At 35.0% G+C, this 14,424-nt stretch overlaps 1 protein-coding gene across 8 annotated transcripts in view; it reads right to left on the reverse strand.

Annotated features, from left to right (window-relative positions):
* The window catches only part of WDFY4 (WDFY family member 4), a 295,693-nt gene that overhangs the window by 115,669 nt on the left and 165,600 nt on the right, over positions 1 to 14,424 (reverse strand). The window lies entirely within an intron of this gene.

Consider the following 14,424-nt stretch of genomic DNA (forward strand, 5'->3'; position numbering starts at 1 on the left):
GCAAATTTTCAAATAGCTCAAGAGGCTGAGAAGCTGAGGCCACAAAACAAACTTCAGTAAATTTAAAAGGATAGACATAATACAAAGCATGTCTTTTAATCACAATGTAACAAAATTTGAAATCAATTAGCAGAAAGAAATTTGGCAAAGTCAAAAATAAGTGTAGATTAAAAAGCACATTCCTAAATAACTAATGGGTCAAAGAGGAAATCAAAAGGGAACTTTCTGAGATGAATAAAAATAAAAACACAACATACCAAAACACATAGGCTATAACTAAAGCAGAGCATAAGGGAAAACTTATAGTTGTAAATGCCAATATTAAGAAAAAAAGAAATACCTTAAATCAATATCTGAAACTTCCATCTGAAGACACTGGGAAAAAAAGAGCAAACTAAATCTAAAGCAAGCAGAAGGAAGGGGAAAATAAATATTAATGCAGAAAGTAATGAATTACAGAATATAAAAAACAATAAATAAAATAATTGAAACTAAAATCTGGTACTTTGGAAAGATCTATAAAATTAGCAGTCTTTAGCTAGGTTGACCAAGAAAAAAGAGAAAAGGCTTGAATTGTTATACTTGGATCAGAAACGAAGGAGGAGACATTACTACTGACCTTACTGAATTTTTTCAAAGGATTATAAAAAAATACTATGAACAATTGTATGCCAATAAATTAAATAGCTTAGGTTAGATGAACAAATTCCTAGAAAGACACAAATTGCCAAAACTTACTCAAGAAGAAATGGACAATTGGAATAGGTAAATAACAAGAAAATAAATTGAATTAATAAAACAACAACAACAACAACAAGACCTACCCACAAGGAAAAGCCCAGTCCAGGCCCAGATGGCTTCACTGCTGAATCCTAACCACCACTTAGTGAAGAATTAATGGTAGTTTTTCAAAAACTCTTCCAAGAATTAGAAGATGAAGGGACACTTCCCAACACATTCTATGGGACCAGTTATTACCCTGATACAGAAAACAGACAAAGGCTTCACAAGAGAACTACAGACCAATATCTCATGTAAATATGAATGTAGAAATTCTCAATAAAATATCAGCAAACTGAATTCACCAACATATAAGAAATTATATACCATGACCAAGTGAGATTTAGCCTAGTAATGCAGAGTTGGCTTAACAACTGAAAATAATTAACGTAATACACCACATAATAGATCAAATAACAGAAACCATGTAATCATTTCAACAGACATTTTTAAAAATGACAAAAATTTAAAACCCTTTCATTACAAGACAAAATGTCAACCAACTGCCAGGGTGGGGAAAGAATTTTCTCAATCTCATAAAGGGTAACTACAAAAAGTCCCCAGCCAACATTATACAACATTATAATTGGTGGTGAAGGACTGAATGTTCCTTAACATCAGGAACAAGACAAGGATGTCCACTCTCAACACTTCCAGACAGCAATCTACTGAAGGTTCTAGACAGCACAACCAGGCAAGGAAAAGAAATAAAAGGCATCCAAATTGAAACAGAAGAAAAACACCTCTGTTCATAGATGGCAGGATTCTATATTTAGAAAATCCCAAATAATCCATAAAAGAACTACTAGAACTAATAAATGAATTAAGCAAAGTTTCAGTGTACAAGATCAAAACACATAAATCAGCTGTGTTCCTATCTACTACTAATGAACAATCCAAAAAATAAATTAAGAAAGCAATGCCTCTTATAACATTATCAAAAGAATAAAATGTCTAGGAATACATTTAACCAAGGTGAAAAACTTGTACACTGAAACCTATAAAATATCACTGAAAGAAATTTTTGAAGACCTAAATTCATAGAAGATATCCCATGTTTATGGTAACAAGTCCTCATATTGTTAAAATGTCAATACTACCTAACATAATCTACAGAATTAACAATCTCTATCAAATTCCAATGACTACTCCTTTTTTGCAAAAATTGAAAAGCCAATCTTCAAGATCATATGAAATTATAAGAGATCCCCAAAACCAAAACAATCTTTAACAACATAAAGAATGTAGGAAGACTTATAGCTCCTGATTTCAAAACTTACTGTAAAGCAATGGCAAACAAGGCAGTGCAGCACTGGCACAAGAATAGATATATAGATCAATGGAATAAAATTAAAAGTCTAAACTTAAAACAATTTGTCTATATTCAATTAATTATTTTACAAAGGTGCCAAAACTATACAATGGGGAACGAATAGTCTTTTTAACAAATGGTGGTAGAAAACTAAATAGCCATATGCAAAATAATGAAGTTAAACCTTTACTGCAAAACATATAAAAATTAACTTAAAATGAAACAAAAACCTGAATATAAGAGCTAAAACTATAAAACTCTTAGAAGAAAACTTAAAAGTACATCTGCATGATCTCAGATTTGGCATTTGTCAGATTTAGATTTGACACCAAAAATAAAAGCAACAATGAAAAGTGATATGGTTAGGTTTTGTGTGACCACTCAAATCTCATCTTGAATTATAATCCCCCAAATCCCCATAATTTTCACGTGTCAAGGGGGAAACCAGGTGGAGGCAAACGAATCATGGAGTGGTTTCCCCCATGCTGTTCTTGTGATAGTGAGTGAGTTCTAATGAGATCTGATGGTTTATAAGGAGCTCTTTCCCACTTCGCTCAGCACTTCTTCCCGCCACCTTGTAAAGAAGGTGCCTTGGTTCCTTTTTGCCTTTTGCCATGATTGTAAGTTTCCTGAGGCCTCCGTAGCCATGCTGAATTGTGAGTCAATTAAACCTCTTTTCTTTATAAATTACTCAGTCTTGGGCAGTTCTTTTTAGCGGTATGAAAACAGGTTAATACAAAAAGGATAAATTAGACTTCACCAAAAGTAAAAATTTGTGCTTTGAAAGACACTATTATGAAAGTAAAAAGAAGACGCAGAGAATGAAAGAAAATATTTATAAATTACACCTCTGATAAGGGACTCCTATCTAGAATATATAAAAAATACTTAGAAATCAATAACAAAAAGAAAAATAACCCAATTTAAAAATGGACACTAGATCCAAAAAGACTGCTCTTCAAGGAAGATATTCAAATGACTAATAAGCAGGTGAAAAGGTGCTTAGTGTTATTTGTCATCAGAGAAATGCAAAATAAAACTCACAATGAGACCAATGAGAGAGTCAACCAAGTAAGATGGTTAGAATCAAAACTTTAGATAATAACAAGTTTTATTGAGAATATGGGTATATCGAAACTCTCATACACTGTTGCTAGGAATGTAAAATGGTGTAGAACTTTAGAAAATATTCTGAAAGCTATTCAAATGATTAAATAAAGCACTGCCATTGACTCAGCAATTCCATTCTCAGGTATATACCCAAGATAAAAATTGCATCCAACTGCAAACTTATACATGAATGTTTATTGCAATATTATTCATAATAGCCAAAAGTTGGAAATAACCTAAACATCCACCAACTGATGAACAAATAAACAAAATATGATCTGTTTACATGACGGCATATTATTTAGTCATAAAAAAGAATGATGTATTGACACATGCTATAACATGCATGAGTCTTAAAAACAACATCCTAAGTGAAAGAAGCTAATTTCAAAAGCCCAAATATTATATGATTCCGTTTCTATGAAATGTTAATAGAGAAAGGATATTAGTGATAGCTTAGGACTAGAGGGATAGGGGATAGAAGAGTGATAGTTAAAGAGTATGGAGTATCTTTCTGAGGTTATAAAATGTTATAAAATTGATTACAGTGACAGTGGCACATATTTGGGAATATACTATAAACCAGCAGTTCTCAACGTTTTTGGCACCAGGGCTGGTTTTGTGGGAGACAATTTTTCCATGAACCAGAGGTGAGGGGTTGGAGGAGGATGGTTTCAGGATGATTCAAGTACATTACATTTATTGTGCACTTTATTTCTATTATTATTACACTGTAACATATAATGAAATAATTATACAACTCACAATAACATAGAATCAGTGGTAGCCTTGAGCTGTTTCCCTATAACTATATGGTCCCATCTGAGGGTGATGGGAGACAGTAACAGATCATCAGGCATTAGATTCTCATAAGGAGAACACAACCTAGATCTCGGGCATGCGCAGTTCACAATAGGCTTTGTGCTCTTATGATAATCTAATGTCACCACTGATCTGACAGGAGGCAGGGCTCGGATACCGGTCCATGGCCTGGGGGTTGGGGATCCCTGCTATAAACCATTTAATTGTTTACTTGAAATAGGTGAATTGTATGTTATATGAATTATATATAAATAAATCTGCTTAATAAAAAAACATTTAAGGAAAAATAAAATCCAGAGTCTCATAACATAGACCCACATCAAGAACCAGGAAAACCTCAAACTGAATAAAGGAAGACAATAAACAGATGTGTACAGTGAGATAACAGAAATGTTAGAAATATTTGACAAAGATTTTAAAGCAGCCATCATAAAAATGCTTAACAACTACAAATTTAAAACATTCAGAAACAATTTTTAAAAAATTAGGGAGCCTCTGTTAATAAATAGAACATCTCATCAGATAAATAGAAGATATAAAGAGGAACCCAGTGTAAAACAGTAGAATTCAAGGGACAAAGGGAAGAATCAATGAACTGGACAATAGAACAATAGCAAGTAGCTATTCTGAACAACAGTGAGAAAGCAGAATGGAAAAAATGAACAAAGTCTTAGCAACCTATAGGACAATAACAAAAGATTTAATCTTTGTGTCATCAGAATCCCAAAAAGGATGGATAAAGTGGGTGGTGCCTAAAACTTACTAAAAAAAATAATGGCTGAAAAAATCCCCCAAATGGCAAAAGATATAAACCTACAGGCTTCAGAAGCTAAGCAAATTCCAAACAAGACAGACCCATAGAAATACATGTCAAGACATATTATAGTCAGACTTCTGAAAACTAACACAAAGAAAAAAATCTTAAACCCAGGGAGAGAGAAACAACACCTTACCTATAGGGGAAAATATTTAAGTAACAGTGATTTTTTTCATCAGAAGCCATGGAGGCGAAAAGGAAGTGGCACAGTATTTCTCAAGTGCTGAAAATAAAGAACTGTCAACACAGTATCCTATATCCAGCAAAAATATCCCTTTGAATTAAAGGGTAAATTAACACATTCTAAGACAAAGGAAAATTAAGAGAATTTGTCACCACCAAAGCTACCCTGTAAAAATAGTTAAAGGAAGCTCTTTAAACAGAAGATAAATGGTAAAAGAAGGAATCGTGAAACACCAGGAAGAAAAAAGGAATAGAGCAAGCAACAGAAATATGGTAGATACAATACATATCCTTATCCTTTTCCTCTTGAGACTTTTAAATTATTAGTGATGGTTAAAACAAAAATTGTAACACTGTCTGATTTTATAACACTGTGTGATTTTAATGAGTGTAGAGAAAATATTTAAGACTATTACATTATAAATGGAGAGTAATACCTAGAGCAACAACTAAAAAAGCTACACAGAGAGATAACTCAAAACACAATAAATAAATCAAAATTTAATTCCAAAAAATGTCCAAGTAACCCACCTTGGTAGACAACTTCACCTAACAACAAGACAACACACATTCTTCTCAATTGCTCACAAAACATACACAAAACATCTTGGGCTATAAAAAAAATCCAAAAAATTAAAATAAATAAAAACATGCAGGATGTGCCCTCTACACACAATTGAATAAAACTAGAAATTAGTAACAAAAGGATAACAAGAAATCCTCAAACTCTTAGGAACTAACAATAGACTTTAAAATAATCTGTGTCAAAAAAGAAGTCTCAAAATAAATTTTTTAAAAAATACATTACATTTAATGAAATTGAAAATAGAAAATATCAAAATGTATATTATGTAGCTAAATCACTATTGAGAGGAAAATACATGGCAAAAATGCATAATTAGAAAAGAGTAAAATTATGCTATAAACTGAATGTTTCTGTTCCCCCCAAATTCATATGTTGAAGTCCTAACTCCCAACATAATGGTATTAAGAGGTGGGGCATTTGGGAAGTGATTAGGTTTGATGCTGCCATGGGGTAGACCCCCATGATGGTATTAGTGTCCTCATAAGAAAAGAAAGACACCAGAGCTTTCTCTCTCCGCCATGTGAGGATACAGCAAGAAGGCAGCCTTCAGTAAGCCAGGAGGGGAGCCTTCAACAGGGAGAAAATTAGCCGGCACCTAGCTCTTGGACTTCCCAGCCTGTAGAACTGTCAGAAATAAGCCAGCCTGTGGGTAGTAACTTGTAATAGCAGCCTGAGCTGATAAGACAAATTCTCAAATAAATACTCTAAATTCCTCCTCAAGGAACTAGAAAAAAGTGAAAAACCCAAAGCAAGCAGAAGGAAGGTCATAATAAAGAGCAGAAATCAATGAAATTAAAAACAGAAAAATGATTGGAACAAAAACCTGCACTTTGAAGAGATAAAATTTACAAACCTTTAGAAACACTAACATAGATGAAAAAAGAAATGACACAAACTGCAATTCTAAAAAATGAAACAGGGGCTATTGCTACCTACCTGGCAGGCATAAAAATTAAGGTAATACCATGAACTGTACACACATCAGTGTGACAATTTAGATGAAACGGATAAATTCTTTGCCAAACACAAACTACCATGACTCATCCAATATATGATAGATCACTGGCATAGCCTTATAGCTGCTATAAAAACTGAATTCATAATTTTTAAAGTCTCCAAAAATAAATTGCCAAATCGACATATTTTCACTTGAGGATTTTATTAAAAATTTAAGACAGAATTAAAATCGAATTTATGAAATATCATCTAGAAAATAGAGGAGATGATATTTTCCAATTAGTTTTATGAGGCTAGTAATAGTCTGATAACAAAACCAGACAAACAATATGAAAAAAGAGAAAACTATTTTTTCACGAATAGGTGCAACATTTCTCATATTAGCAAACAGAATTCAAGAATACCCCAAAACACTAATAAACGATGGCCAAGTGGGATTTATTCCAGGAATGCAAATCTGAAAAATATCCAAAAAGTAATCCATCAATCTAATTCACCATTTTAGCAGCTGAAAGAAGAAAATCACATGGTCATATCAAGTGATATAGGATAACATTTGACAAAATTTAACACCCATTCATGATAAAACTCAGTAAACTAGGAATAGGTATAAATGTTTTTAAATTAATAAAGGGCATCTACAAAAACTCTACAGCTAACATCTTATTTAGTGATAAATAATGAATAGTTTTCCTCCAAAATTGGAATAAAGTCAAGATGCCTACTTTCACTGCTTTTATTCAATATAGTGCTAGAAGTTCTATTCAGTACAATAAGGCAAGAAAACAAGTAAAAGCCATACAGATTGAAAAGAAAGAAATAAAACTGTCCCTATTTGTAGCTGTCCTGATTCTGTAGAATTCCTAAGGTATTTACAACAAAGCAAAACAAAACAAAATCCAGTAAGGTAAATACACAAGGTATTTACAAAAAAAAAAAAAAGTCACAGGATATAAGATCAACATATACATAATAAATGTATTTCAAAATATTAGCAATGAACACATGGATGCTGAAATAAAAAATATCATTGTCAATTTCTCAAAAATAATGAAAAACTTAAGTGTAAATCTAATAAAACACTTATAGGATGCATATGTCAAAAACTATGAAATGCAGATGAAAGAAATAAAAGAAGATCTGAATAAAAGGAAAAACATATCATGTTCAGGAATTGGAAGACTCAACCTACAAATACGTCATTTCTTCTCAAATTGCTAAGCATGTTTAATAAAATTGTTAATAAAATACCAGCAAGGCTTTTTCTGGATACAGACAAGACTATTTCTAAAACTGGTATGAATTGGAAAAGGGACTAAGAGAGTTAAAACAACTTTGAAAACTAAGAGTAAAATGAGAGGAATCATTCCACCTGATTTCAAGACTTATTATACTCATAGTTACAGTAATTGAGAATGTGTGGTACTGAGAGAGGAACAGACACATAGATCACTGGAACAGAAGAGAGAATCCAGAAATAATCCACAGATGAATGCCCAATTAATTTTTGACAAGGTTGCAAAAGCTATTCAACAGATAGCTTTTCAGCAAATGGTGTTGGAGCAATTAGATGTCCATTGCCCAAACAATGAACCTAAGTCTCATACCTTATACAAAATTTAATTCAAAATGGACCACGATTTAATGAAAAACATAAAACTACATATTTTAGGAGAAAATCTTTCACATCTAGGGATAAGCAAAGAGTTCTTAGATTTTATATTAAGATTGCCATTCGTAAAAAGAAAAATTAATGAATTGGACATCAATATTAAAATTTTGCTGTGCAAAACCATGCGAACAGAAAGCTATAACAATCTACACTCTGGGAGAAAATATTTGTAAGACACATATCCATCAAAGGATTAACATCTAAAATATATGAAGAACTCTTAAAATTCAACAAGTAGGCTGGGCGCAGTGGCTCACACCTATAATCTCAGCACTTTGGGAGGCTGAGGCGGGTGGATCACCTGAGGTCAGTAGTTCGAGACCAGCCTGGCCGACATGGTGAAACCTTGTCTCTATTAAAAATACAAAAAAATTAGCCGGGTGTGGTGGCAGGTGCCAGTAATCCCAGCTACTCGGGAGGCTGAGGCAGGAGAATCGCTTGTACCTGGCAGCGGAGGTTGCAGTGAGCCAAGACTGTACCGTTGCACTTCAGCCTGGGCAACAAGAGCAAAAAAAAAAAAAACAAAAACAAACAAACAAACAAAAAACAAGTAAAAAAGAAAAAAATACCATCAGAAAATGTACAAAAGATGTGAGCAGACATTTTACTAAAGAAGGTACAAAGACCTTAGTACATTTTGTTCCATCCATGTCACCCATCTAGATGGATATAGAGACTTTAATATTAATACCTTTTTATAATAGACTGGCTAAATAACTTATATTTATATATTGAACATACTAATGTTTCTCAAAATGTGGTCAATAAATTTTTAGGGATTCCTGAGACCTTTTCAGAGGCCCTGTGAAGTCAAAATTACTTTCAAAATACTATGACATTTTTGCCTTTTTTTCCCTTGCGTTGAAATTGCATTGATGGCCCCAAAGCAATAGTAAATAAAACTAATGCCTTGGCACAAATCAAGACATTGGCACCAACTGTATAAAAATCACCATGTGTGTTCCCCACCACCAAGAGCTTATAGGAGGAAAAAAATAAAAGTTATTTTCATTTAAGAACGTCTTTGATGAAGCAGTACAAATTGTTAATTTTATTAAACCTCAACCCTGGATACACTTCTTTTAATAGTTTGTGTGATAAAATGGGAAGTCTGCATAAAGCATTTCTGAATACCAAAAAAAACCCGTCATGGTTGTCTCAAGGAAAAGTACGTGCATAATTGTGAGTTCTGTGAGCCGAACTAGCTGCTTCTCTCAGAGAACATCATTTCTATCTGAACGAATGACTGGGAGACAAAATTACAGTTATTGGCATGAGTATTTGGCAGCTATTTTCTTGAAAGTGAACAAAGTAAACCTGTCATCTCAAATGAAACAACTGACAGTATTTACTACCAAAGATAAAATTTGAGCAAATTTTAGAAAAATCGAGCAAATACTAGAATTTTGAAAAATTTGTATCTGTGTGCCTCTGTGAGCTTGACAGTGTCCCAGTAGCTAAGAATTTTTCTGGTGTTAACTTCAGCATAACTTTTCCATATTGCATAATAAAATGTGTCAACAATTGGGAGATCTACATAAGTCAGGGAACCAATATTTTCCACATATACTACCTGTATGTTCTAATGCATGTTACAAAATAATGTATGGGTTAAAATATTCACTCAAAGTACAAGATAGATCAACACATTTGAATGTAACAGACTACAAAAATTTTACTGATAGAGTTCAAGTGTCCTTTAATAAATTACAACTTGTTGAGTTTTGGTATAGTATCAAAGAAGAATATAATTTCCTTAAACCACCATGGCACGTGTATACCTATGTAACAAACCTACACATACTGCACATGTACCCCAGAACTTAAAGTATAATTTTAAAAATATGAAAAAAAAGAATCAGAAGAAAATTGAGCCTCAAATAGATACATAGTTGAAAAAGAGAGGAGAATTTTAATAGTCTTTTCAGATAAGTGTGGATATTTTTCTTGAATACTCTTATCAATCTGACAGGTAGTATCTGGTTAGTTGGGTAAGTTGAGATGTGGAATCTGAAACAATATCAACCAACTTTTCATATTCTGTTGTATTAAAATACAGTGGCTATCTTGCAAAAAAAAAAAAACTGAAATACTACTTTCTTTTCTAACTGCATATCTGTGGGAAGCCAGATATTCTTCATCTACTTCAAAACATGCTACAACAGATTGAATAAAGAAACAGATATTAGAATTCGACAATTTTTCACTAAGTCCTACTGGTACTAAAAAGATTTTCAAAAATATAAAACAGTACCACTTTTCTTACATTTTTTGTTTTGAAAATATAGTTACAATAGTCTCCCCTTACCTTCAGGGCACATGTTCCAAGATGTTTCAAGAATGCCTGAAACCACAGATAGTACTGAAACCTATATATACTGTTTTTCTATATGTACATACCTATGATAAAGTTTAATCTATAAATTAGGCACAGAAAGAGATTAGTAACAATAATTAATAATGAATGGAGTAATTATAATAATATACTGTAACAAAAGTTATTTAACATTATAAGTTATTTCTGAGATTTTCTACTTAATATTTTTGGACCACTGTTAACCATGGATAACTGAAACTGCAGAAAACAAAACTGTGAATAAGAGAGGACTACTGTACTCATTCAAAATGTTACGCTTACACATAATGGATCTATTATTTCTATTATTATTTTAAAATAAATTAACACATGCCTCATTTAAAAAATTGTTCTAATTTATAATATAGTAAATATCAGTAGATAAAATATACATAAGCCAAAGCCCTTTGGAGTCCTTAATAATTTTTAAGAAAGTGAATGGGTCTTGAGACCAAAAAGTTTGAGAACTGTTGCCCTACCACTGGGAAAATGAATGAACCACTACTGTGGCTAAATCCTACAAACATAATTTGCAGGGAAATAAGCCAGACCAACGAGTATATACTATGTTATTTCATTTATATAAAATTTAAAATATGGAAAACTAATTTATGATATTAGATACTAAAAGAGGGACTACTTTGGGGGAAGAAGGTGCTAGAGACTGGAAGGAGGCATGGAATCAGGGATGCTACTGGGGTATCATTAATCGTGATTACATGTTCGCTTTGTCAAAATTCTTAAATCTGTATATTTATGTTCTGCTTTTTCCCTATGTATATTATCCTCCAATAAAATTAAAAAATGTTTATTGGCAAACACTAAAAAATATAAACACAATATCATTTTAAAACCCCAGTTACTGTTTTGGAATAAAGGAAATAGTGTGATTTCATTCTTTTTCTTTTCTTTCATTTTTTTTTTGTTTGCAATTTCTTTTCAATATTGCTGTTACATTGTTTATACACATTTAAAAGTAAAACAATCATTATGAGCATTACAAGTGACATAAAAAGCTGAAAAGTTTGACTAATTCTACATTTAAGGCAAAAGCCCAGACTTTTTTCTATTATGGTACTTTGGAGACATGCAGCAGAAATACAGAACGCTTAGGGGACCTTGGACGCAAAGCAGCTGCCTTCAAATAAATGGACTGCCTTGCAGCAGAGGGATAGGCCTTGCCATGATGACACCCGCGGGTTAAGTGGGCTCGAGGTAAGGAAGTTCAGTCAGGCCAACTTGAGTGTTATAACATGAAAAGACCTTCACGTTCTGAGCACTACAGAATAACAGTATGGGAGGTAGAAAGCACAGAAGTCCAGACACCTTAGTTTTTGGTTCTTAGTAGTCACATTACAGGGGAGGTCACTTAATCTTTCTGAAACTTTATTTATCGTCAATAAAATGAGGTTACTAGGACCTCTCTTGTCTATCGTGCAGAGATGTTATGAAGCTAGGATGAGACAGTAGAATGAAAATATTTTGTAAACTGCAAATGATCTCCTAGCGAGACTGTTGGGGTATAAAATATTGAAGTCATTAATAAGGTCAGTTGAAAAAAATTACTTAGGGCTACGTGCAGTGGCTCAAGCCTGTAATCCCAGCACTTTGGGAGGCTGAGGTGGGTGGATCGCTGGAGCTCACGAGTTCGAGACCAGCCTGGGCAAAAAGGCAAAACCCCGTCTCTACAAAAAATACAAAAATTAGCTGGGCATGATGGTGTGCACCTGTGGTCCCAGCTACTCAGGAGACTGAGGTGGGAGGGTGGCTTGAACCCCGGAGGTAGAGTTGCAGTGAGCCGGACTGTACCACCGTACTCCAGCCTGACAAAGCCAGACCTTGTCTAAAGAAACAAACAAACAAACAAAAGACTTAGATTGTCTCCTCAAAATTAAAATTAGCACTTAAAGAAAATGTTCTATGAGTTCGGTTATAAACATCTTCACACTTCAAATAAATACCTTGTCTACAATAACTGCAGTCCAGAATTGGTTATACTCTGGCTCAGATTCTCCATTCCAGGGTTCAAAGCTACTCCCTTTGAAAAAAAGGATGGGACACACAGCCCATGCAGTGGCTGAGTTGAGTGATGGGGAGGGGAGAGGCTGTTCAGGCCAGGAGCTTGTAGGGAGGGCTTGAAGATGGCTACAGATGGGGATAAGGTTGTAGCTGGTGCACGGAGAGTGAGGCAGTTCACACCTCACGGCTTCTGTTTCCAGAGTGGAGTAGGAGGCAAAATGACTGCTTCTCCTGAGAGCTGAGCAGCTCTTAAACAGAGTAGTGGATGCTTGGCAGAATGGGACAGGGAACGCACCACGAGCATATCAGTGGATTATCTAAGAGTATTGATAACCCAAATATGTATCATCCCTTGGTCTGTTCTCTCAACATTACTTTCAATTAACTAACATGCACAGGGCACTTTACGACTGACAAAGGAGTTATGCATGTGCACATTTAAAATTTATCCTCCTGACAAATTTATATGATTACTCTTATTTTACAGAAGAAGATATCGAGGCCAAGTGAGAATAAGTGACTCTGTCAATACAGGAAGTGGCAGAGTCGGAAGATGAGTCTTTGGACTCTGTCACTATGGGCATCTGCCTCTCGTGCATTTCCACCCAGTGTATCTCCACCTTCCCACTGACCTTTGAGCCCTTTATGCCCTGGAAAGTTGTCATACTCAGGGAGGTGGAGACAGGAGGAAGGATATTTGGGTCAGGTCAAGGGCAGAGGCCCATCTGCCTAGACAGCAGTGATTGTAGCACATCGAGCAGGGACAGATTCAGAGCAGAGTGCTGCATTGCTTATTAGAACTAAATAGCATTTGCTTAGCAACTGCCAGCACATTAAAGAGTTCGAGAACCTTTGGAGTAGAACAAAGGGCCTCTAATTGCTGTCTGGAGATTTGAGAGGCAAAATGGGTCTGGGTCCTGCTCTCCCAGTGCCTCTTCAGGGCTTTGGCTGCAGGACACAAGTCAGAAGTTGGAATGGGAAATTGGGCATGTCTCCATGGAGGGTCACTTCCAAGTGGGCTCACCAAAGCTTGGTGGTACCCACCTTTGCCAGGGGCACCCTTAGGGCTGGCCAGCTGCTGGTGACACTATTGACCAAGCTGTCCCGCAGGAAACACCCACTAACCACTGATGACAGTCATTATGCTTGTTTGTTTAAAGCATCATTAGTCCTGTAATCAGAGTTGTGTGGCCTCACAAAAATGAGAAAGGCTGATATCTGAAGGCAGCAGCTCAGATCCTGCTCAGCAACTTGGTGCTAAGATGATAGTTATGGGTCCTGGCCACTTCAGCCACACACTACATGTCAGGTCTGGTACTAAACTCAGAAGGGAGGGATGCCGAGTCCTCACCTGCACTGCACTGGCCATGAACGGACATGTGATTACCATTTCATCCTTCGACTCACCTTTCTCACTGCCATTAATTAATCCCGAAGAAATCATAAGATATTTGCACAAATAGTGGACATTTTTCACCATCCTATTGATAGCAGCACAAAATGAAACAATTTAAGCATCCACACATGGAGGAGGGTCCATCCTGTGATAGAATGCTATGCAGTCAGCACAAATCAAGCTCTCACCAACGGCTGCCCCCAGTCTTGCAGCACCTTGACATCCCCTTTGGGTGAACACCATCCTGACCGTAGATGGATGACTTGAATAGTGGGGCAAAGTCTGGATTTCAGTCTCCTTTTGCTCTTTTGGCCAGATGCCCTTCCATACAACCTACATAATCATTCACAGCAGCCCTGGTATCAAAAAGGACCTACTGATGGGCACCAGGTTCTTGCTATATCAATATTTTAA

The sequence above is a fragment of the Macaca mulatta genome, chromosome 9 (genome assembly GCF_049350105.2).
Source record: "Macaca mulatta isolate MMU2019108-1 chromosome 9, T2T-MMU8v2.0, whole genome shotgun sequence".
In the NCBI taxonomy this organism is placed as follows: domain Eukaryota; kingdom Metazoa; phylum Chordata; class Mammalia; order Primates; family Cercopithecidae; genus Macaca; species Macaca mulatta.